The following is a 9,658-nucleotide window of genomic DNA, read 5'->3' as shown; positions in this document are numbered from 1 at the left end:
TTTGCCAAACAAGCTGTAAAAAGAATAATGAAGGAGTTGCCCTGACAGATGTTTAGCTATTGCAACAACATGTATAGTATAAATATTTGAATAGCACAAAATACAGTAGGGATATCGCTTATGGACCAGAGATTCTTCTACTTCCATATTTTCCTCATGGTGAGGATACTGAAACCAGTGCTTCAGCTATCTATATTGTCTTTTTTTAGACAGATATGAGGACAAAGCAATGTGAAAAATACATAAAGAAAAATATTTCAGGCTTTTCCTCTGAAAGTGAAAATTTGTGTTTTTTTGAACGTACTAGTTCAAAAGTGTATTGCATATTGTGAAAGGAATCAGTGGTTAAGAAGCAAGGGGTCAGAAATGTTTTTCTTGTCACATTTGAAACAGAAAAAGATCAAAAATTTAGCATCCCTATCTGAATTGTAAAGTTCTGCAATATTTGACAATCATCTAAGAAATACAGGATGAAAATCCATGACAAATTTTGCAGTTATGAGGAATAAACTGAGAAAAATGATGGATGGCTCTTCTATTAATATCTGGGATAAAAGAAGTGAAGAAGAACACAGAATAGCTCCTGGCAGTGCTGGCAATAACATCCTCTTGACTAATAATGCCTGAAGGGGAGCTTTGTGTTACGTGGTGGGCTTTGTACAGGTTCGCTCTTCACATATGCAGAGTCTTATCGGCTGAACTCAAGCTGTGTGTGGAGATGCTGATCTGGGACTTAGAAAATCACAGACTGCTGATTTGAGATGTCCACTCAACGTGGCCAAGGTCTTCTCATGAAGGGGAGGCAATGTTGAATTCTGCAGTTCCCTGGCCAAGGACAAAATAACTTGTCACTTTCTGACTGTGTGGTGGGCGGTGAAGATTTTTTAGTAAGAAGAGAGGTATTTTTCTTAATGATGCCAGATATGCAGGTGATGTGGCCAGGACACTAGAAAACAGCCTGTGCCTAAAAGCAGCCTTGAGATGCCTAAATTAGAAGCTTAGTCACACAGCCTGCCAATTTAATCAGCGTAGAAAGACAAACGCCTCCAGAGAATGGTATAAATCTTAGTGCAAGTGCGTCCTAAAAATAGTTATGAGGAATCCACACCTGAGCCTGCTGTATGTAAGAGTGGCTTTCCTGAACTGGACAAAAGAAATCTAGTGGGGAATTTGAAAACACATGACAAGAAATTACTGCGTATACCAGGAACAAGGTAATAGCATATTCAGAACTACACCCCCCCCCCCCCTTTTTCTGCCTTAAGTAAATACACAGATGCATAATAATTAGGAAATTTAAATAAAACTGTAAATAATAATAGCACAGGATAATACATTCACATATAATAAATGCAGACAAATAAACAAATATGCAGACCAGAGCAAAGGAATAATAATTTATTTTATTTTGAATTTAAGAAGTAATGAAGTAAGACAGCTGTACTAGAAATGAGTGAACACCAGAGAATAACAAGGTTATATATACATCAGTGATAAGTTTGTGTGTGGGTATATGTATGTGTATGAATTTACAATCAGTTTTCCCTACACCCTTACAAGATAACAAAGCAATGAGATAACTTTGAATAGGAAAACATACCTAGCGGGTGGCAGAATATAACTGCATGTGGCTGGAGAACCTTGTAATCTTATAGTCATTTTCAGATACCTCATTTCTAGGAGAAGTGATTCTTTGCAGTCATAGGCTTTTGAGTTTCAAGATAAGGTCTGAATGTATTTTTTTATATAAAGCACTCAGACTTTAGCACATTTTTCTTCTATTAAATATACGTGAATATTTTTATGTGCTGGTAGTAGTGGTTGCAGACATGCCAAAGCACATTAAAGGGAATGACAGCAAGGTGCAAGGAGCCTCAGGCAATCAGTGGTTTCATGTACACAATTTTTGTGTTCTTGCAGCATTTCCATCTCATTTTCACTGTTTCCAGCCTTGGATCTCTTTTGCACTGTGCCAATTAATAAGCTGCTGTCAATCTATTACCTCTGTGCGGCTTTCAAAAGTAATGTTTTAAAGTAGGATAGGGAAACGGGAAGGCTATAAATGGCAACTGGTAGAACAACGCTGGTGGTGTGAAAGTCCTGCTAATACAGAAAATCTTTTTTTCTTTTTCAGCTAAGAGAAGCATACCACTTCAATGGTTTTATTTTGAGTGAGGTTGTCAAGTCTGTGACTGACAATAATGTAGGAATTTTCTTAATGCTTATGTTGGCTTCATAATATCCAGGGAGTTAAGAGAGAAGAAGAAAAAATTACCATGGCATTAATGACGCATCTGACGTTTGTTTGTGCATTCCTGTGTCCAGTTCGCATGCAGCTAAGCTCAGTACTCATTTAATAGCTCTTTGTGTTATTGTCATTATTTAGTTAAAGGGGCAGTTTTAAAGACATATACATACATATCTCTTACACTTTTATCTATAGAAATCTTACAAATTTCTCTTAAATATTTTATAAATACTTAAGATTATAACACCTGAAAGAATTGAATAAAGCTGGCTGGACCTGTCCTATTTATGCTGTGTATTTTGCTCCTTTGCTGCAGCAGGGCTGCAAAAGCTCCTTGAATCCCAGGATAAGTGAGGAAACTTTAGAGAGTCAGAAAGAAGAATGGAAGCTTGCTTTTCCTCAAAATTAAGCTTATACATCTTTTTCTTGTAATACTGGTCTTCAAAATGGAAACTGATACTAACCAGGAGCTAATGAACTGCAGCTGGACTTTATTTCTACATCAGAAAGATGAGGGTGAGGCAGAACGCATACCATTGCTCTGGAAAAGCACTTTCAGGAGTTACAAAACGAGCACGCCCTGAAGCCAGCCGGGGTTCTGGTGAGAGTGTCATGGAGGAAATCCAGCTCTATTTGGGGTACGTGGTGAGCCTGGCCGACCCTCTCCAAAGCCCTGCCCACTGGTGCACAGCCTGGCCCCTTGGTCTTGCTCAATGTCCCTCCTGTGAAAGGTTCAGGCACAGGCATCAGGCTGTTGTTGTGTGGTCCTCACAAGGAGAACCCACTCAGCGGGTTCCTTGCCAGGGCATTTGTTGCCCCCAAGACACATGAAGCCTTTCCACCTCCTCCTGCACAAGAAAAGGAAGGAGCAAAGGCAGGGCCAAGCTTCGATGATCCCGAATGGCATTTCCATTTTCTATTGGCACTCTGCTGGGCTTGTGCCTGTCTTCAGTTCCCAGCCCTAAACTTGATAATGTTGCTCTCGAAAGCCTCGGAGCTGTCTTGCACTCTCACACAGGAAACAGCTTTTGCAATCCGCTTGCCTTCCTGCCGCCATGGGGGAACACCTCCTTCACCCCAAGCCGAGAAGATGGCCGGTGGTTAAAAAAGTCCCACTCACTTCAAGAACAGAGATATTGCCCCCGAAGTCTGATCTTCTTTCACCCATTTTTACCACGAGCAATCCACTCTGTAGAGCTCTTCTGCCCCTAGAGCAGAAGAGGGGATGGAGAGGGGATGATCTAGGGGATGAAGGACAGCATAGCTGTCGTTCTACCGTCACTGTAGAGGCCAAATGTCACACTCAGAAAGCAATCATCTCAGCTGCTAGAAGGAACATAAGGGAAGGAGAGTATGGGGTGAGCATAATGGCCGTTAGCCTGAAGTTGTTTCAGGCTCACTGGAATAGAAATCAGTAACACTGGGCAGGAAAACATCTCCTGAGTTTTTCAGTCCGGTCCTCTGCTACCCCAGGTAACCATCTTATATAGCTTCCTTCAGAAATGCAAGACTGTATAGCTGATTTGTCTGAAGAATATAAGCAAGAAAATCTTAGGGTTAATATTCTTACAAAGAAATGGCATGGCGAGGCCTGCATTGGTAATCTGAAAATGGAAACCAACAGGACTGCTAAACTCAGAGGAAAGTGAGCTATGCTGTGTGAAAAATGTGAGAGAGAGCAGAAGGTTTTGATGAATGTTATGCAACTCCAGCAGTTTCGTTTGTTGTATTAATTTAGTCATAGCTGCAGTATACAAGACATGTGTGCGACCTGCAGAGGGATGTATTTTAAATACTTGTGGACGGAAGAACCGCAAGCATTTTTCACAGGGCTATCTCAATTAATCCTCAGGTCACATCTCTGAAACTGCCTGCAGAGAAGCAAATACCACCTTGTAAACTTCCAGAAACAACACCAGCTAAAGTCATAATTACTTCAGTACACAATGGTTTTGAAAGTAACACCTTCTGAAGGGATTTTCTTCACTGGGGGGGTCAGGTGATGAACTGTCAAATTTGACTGGACCTGTAAGCGTGAATCCCTTCTGAAGTTTAGTAGGTAGAAACAGTAGATGAGAGCTCTCTAACCCCAAACCGACAGGAAATTTGTCATCTCTGGATTAGTTCCTCTGTCTGCAAAGTGCAGGAAATGATATTAATGTTGAATTATATCCAGACTTGATCTTCCAGGTCTGCTTCCCATTTGTGGTAAAGACTATCTGATGTGCCTGATGCCGGTGCGCTTGTCGTTCGGTTCCTCTGGCAGGAGCAGTTATCACAAAGGGAGGACGCTCTCTCTTGTTGAACTCCCAGAGGACTTAACCTCTGCTCTGTCAAATCAGCTGTTAAGGTTTTCTATTTCTGCACAGATCAGCCTGCTTTTGTCCTTTAGGTGTACATTCCCAGCTGGGAAGCGTTTCTTCAAGAAAAGTATAAAGCAGAGAGCATGCGTAAAGTCATCCTTCCTGTTTATATTCTCCCAGCTGCTGGTACCAGCAACTGAAAGACCACCCACGTTGGAGGCTACATCTGAAACATGGTTTTCAGTAGCACTAAATGAACCCGATTTAACCACACGGTGTGAACAAGCATTCCCTTCAGAGCATTTGCTTAATAGTTTCAGGGAGTGTCAACCATATGCTGGATTATGGGATACAATGAATAATTGTTTCTGATTCACCCACTCTGTCTTAAAGGATGGTAATTTGTATCCTCTCTCAGTTGTGTCCTTTCAACCAAAGTGTCCTAATTTAGTCAGTATTTCTTTGTCAGGAATCTATTCCAAAGCTCTTAGGCAACTATTTCCTATCTTCCATCATCTTTGACATCCTTTCCTGCACCATTTCCTGATATTTTCAAGATGAAGTGACCAAAACCATATGTAGTGTTCAGGAAGAATTTACCAGATTTTTTTTCTTCTCAATTCTTTCTATAATAATTCCTAATATCCTATTTCCCAAATGCTGCATTGTTTTGGGGAACTTATCTCAAATGTTTGCTAGATTTCTCTGATTAGCAATAGTAACTTATTAGAGCTCATCACTATTTATAATTGTGATGACAGAGTAACCACTCCATCCTACATGCATTGTCAGCTCCTCTAGCATTCACGTATATCCCTCCCAACTATGTTCTTCTTTATTGTTTAAACCAATCTTCTCTACATGGCTTAGGACATGGATTAAAATATCAAATGTACATTCTCTTTGGACAGGTCCATTCATTCTGTAGTAAGATTATAAGGTAGGATCATCAGAATGCCAATACTTCTGCAGTATCCTTAGGTAATTCACCAGAAAAAGGAAGATAAATTTCCCAGTCCTTGAAATAACACTCTAGAGCACTTTAATACGCAGAACCAATGTCTAATCTCTCAGACTCACATTTCCTAATGCAGTAAAAAAAGGGAACACAGTATTAGGCAGGACTTTGCAATAAGCATTCACATGGGCTAAGCTGAATGTTTAGATTTGTGTGCCAAATACATATCCTGCAATTTAACAACTCAGCCCATTAAAGAGTATTTTAAACTGCCTCAGTAGCTCTCTAGATGTAGTTCAGTGAATGCCTGGTGTCTTTAACTTTTTTTTAGTGTGTTTCAGTCTGGATGTACATATCTCAGTGATCTGTAATTTGCAAGTCATTAACATTGTCGAATGATACGGGCCTTTTTTTTTTTTGAGGAAGGAGGTTTTTTTCTCTTTGTAGGACTTACCTGGGGCTTACTTTGGTTTTATCCAGAGCTCTCCTGTTTGCCTAGTGACAGCACCTTTAAACTGAGAACTGAGCATTGCTTTGAACGTGGGCTTGCCTTTGATTTGATGATAAAGTCCAAACCTTTTAAACCACAGTAAGGTTTGGTCTATGCAATCAAAAGAAGAGCTCTCCAGGGCATCCCCAGGATTCCTGTAGGAAGTCAGAGCTCTGTCTGCAGGTTTTCCAATCCCTAATGTTTCTTTCCTGAACCACAGGAAGGTTTTGTGCATCATCTCATTCAACTTCTTACTGCCTGTGAATCACTTGGCTCTACACAAATCAGTCCAGTTGACGAGGATATACCGAACTGCAGTATTTGTGGCCCAGGAAGCTGACTGGAGCAGTGTTATCAGTAAGGGTTCGATATTGCCAGACCTATGGTAGCTGCTCATCCTAAGAAGCTGTTTCACAGAATGCAGGTGAACGGTGTAAGCATCGTGAAGAATCATATGACAAACACTACAAACATAAATTCAATTGAGTCAGTTTCATAACCTTTGAAAATCAGACTCAGTTAACCACTCTGCAAAATAATATTGGAGGACCTTTTCATATTTAAAGCTTCCTGCTGCTCCAAATCTGTGGCCTACTGTACAGTGTTACTGTTCTCAATCCTGTTTCCCCTACTGTGTGGTTTTTTCGCTTGTCTGGGAATATGAGTATATACATTTATTTCCTTGTTGCATTTTTGCAGTTCTTCTTTGGCACCTCATGCTAAAAATGCATTAGATGACAGATAACAAAACTTAATAGAATCTGGCAAAGGGAAAGTCTACTACTAAAATCCACTCTAGATAGCATCTAGTAGATTTAATTTTTTTCTGCTCAAGGTACAAATGTTGTAGAAACACTTACCATAACTGACCTGACTAAGGGGAATGGGAAGAGTGAATTAAACCTACCCAGGGATCTGAAAGTCTAAACCTGGTGTAATCACAACTGGAGAAACATTAGAGTCTGGTTCAGACATATATATATCAAAGCAAAGAAATTAATTTATTTCACCTGAAATTTCACCACTGCAGTATTTCATCTGAAATTTGCACTATGTGAAGAATATTTCCTTGGTATATAATAATATTTTCCAGGGATGTAGAGTGTACTATATAGGTTTCTTGATTTTCTTGTGCACACCCACAAAATATATGATTTGGAGGAAATTATATGGTCTAACAGAATTGGGAAACAAGAGTTGTTTTTTTTTTAAATAAGAAATTCATCAAATGCCATTAAAACAATCTGTGCTTTTGTGCAAATTTTGGCTTTGAAAAGTAGGAGTGGATTTATGTCAACATAAGTGCTTCACATTCCCTTGCAAACCTCTTTTGAAAATGTCATATGGTTTTATTAATGACTTTTAAAGCAAATTGCTTGTTTGGAGACATTAGCTGTCATAATATTTATAGGCAATACCTATGCCTCTTAAAAAGTAATCCTTGCCTGTTAGTGGTCTATGACCTGCAAACACTGAGGCAGGCTGTTGCAAAGATTTTTTTTTTAGTTTGAAAAAGGTGTTTCTATAGTATAGCATCTAATAGCAATAATCCATATGCTTGAATCTGGAAAAAGCAGCTGAAAAAATTTCAAACTAACATTTTTAAAGTTAAGGCATCAGAGAAAACTGGGCGTTCAGATGCCCATGATGGCTTTGTCCTTTGTGTGAAAAGGTCACAGAAATTTTTGCAGCGATCTCATGAAGCATGCTCTGAGGATTTCCTCGATGCAAGCCCCTGTGGGCGATACTGAACTGTCATTATTGCAGGTGCATCAGTGAGCAGATACTAACTCTGCAGTTCTGTCACCCTCCGGATGGGAAGAAGAGCAGGGTATCATTCTGGCATGTCAGGGCAAGTTTTATAGGCATTCATGTGGCAATAGATGCAGACAGGCATCTGCCATTATGCTTAGGAGAAGTCAGGCACTTAACACCTTGACTTAAAAAAAAGACCTAGGCATATCTGAAAAGCTCAGTGGGTGCCTGTCTCTACACTTTTAAACCTTTAAAATCCAGCCCTTGGTCTGTGTGTTTCTTCCTTACCTGTGTGATGGGGATGATATCACTTCCCCACCTCAGCAGAAGGCCTTTAGACGGGCCTTTTCAGTCTTCAGGCTGGATAAACAGCGGAGCGTGACATTGCAATACAATATCAGCTGTTACATGTGTCTGACTACAGCAGGATTTTCTGAAGGTCTGTTTCCTTTACTGAGATTTGTGAGCAATCACTGACATTTAATTGAAACTGAGACTACGAATTCTGTGAAGTTTTTCACAATATAAAAGAACATTTTCCTTTGTGTTTTATGTAAATACATCCACATCTCTTCTGGCATCTCAGCACAATTCCCCTACGAAAACATTTTTTAACATGGAAACAAGAACTGTGCTGGTTTTGTGCCCTGGGAACGTGCACTATTCTTCTTCTCACTAGATGGAGGTCCAGTGCCATGAAAACTGTAGCTTTCTTGATTCTTCCTCTTAGTAGTGAAGATGAAATTATTGCCACAGCGATCTAGACAAAGCTTTACAGTGTATCTGTGTTCTCAGTAGAGGCCATAGATAAAGGAATGCATACTTATAAATCTGTTAAAGCCTATAATACCCTTTGGTAATAAAATACTTAGAAAAGGGAATGTAAAAAAGTCATAAAGTTGTAAAGATTTAGATGCAGATGTTTAGATGCAATGAAGATTTTATAAAATCCAGTTGTACTGAATGAATTTATTTTGGCAAAAGCAGAGCTATTTAATAGATCACATCTGCCTGGCTGATGCTGCATTAATCCTGACAGTAAATTGCTGTAACTAATCTGTTTTAATTAGGGAGAGTAAAGACTGCCATTTATTTTGCTTCTCAGTTTTTTTAGTAATCATTCTGCAGTGCCAGTGCATTTAACACTCATCAGTCCTGGTACCAGAACTAAAGGAGGTGAGACCTTTCTTAAGTAGTACTTTCCAATTGCACAAATTATTCCTGTTTAACCTCCAATCTTCCAGTGGCTTTGCCTTTCACTTCCCAGAAAGTCTGTAACCCCTTTGTCCTCTTTAAATGTACCTCTTTAAAGTCATACTAGACTTCTCTGAGAATCATTTCTAGGACAGAAATCATAAAAACAGAACAAAGAATCAAGCCAATAGGGACTGAGTTGGGATTGTTATGTTACTAGTTCACAAGCTGATGTGGTGTAAGGGTGGATGGGCCAGAGCTTTAGGTGATGGGAGAAAGAGGTCCAATTTCTCCCTCTCCTCCAGACTTTCTTTATGACAGACCAAAAGATTTCAGCACAAGCATACAAAGGATGTTAAGGCCTAAAATATCATTTAGGTCTGGTATTTAAGTAGCCACGTTCAAAATCTAGATCCTGAAGGTCAGATGTTTCTTAGCCTGGCAGTGATTGTAAAGTCTTACAAAATTCTTCATGTCTACAACTCTCAGTGTGGACATCATCTTCCTGGTGAATGCTGGGTGGAACACAGTCACTTCATGCCCAAACCCTAAAAGATTTCACAAATCTGGGGTCCTTCAGTATTTTGTCTCATGCTCCTGCCTATTCTGGACTTGTTCATTTTTTTAAAGATGTTTCAATCTCATCCATGCAGAGAGTGCTGGTTGTTGTGAATTCCCCATCTACGGTGGGACTTAGATACATAAACATA

This window comes from Buteo buteo, chromosome 15, assembly GCF_964188355.1.
Source record: "Buteo buteo chromosome 15, bButBut1.hap1.1, whole genome shotgun sequence".
In the NCBI taxonomy this organism is placed as follows: domain Eukaryota; kingdom Metazoa; phylum Chordata; class Aves; order Accipitriformes; family Accipitridae; genus Buteo; species Buteo buteo.
This window is presented reverse-complemented; position numbering follows the sequence as displayed.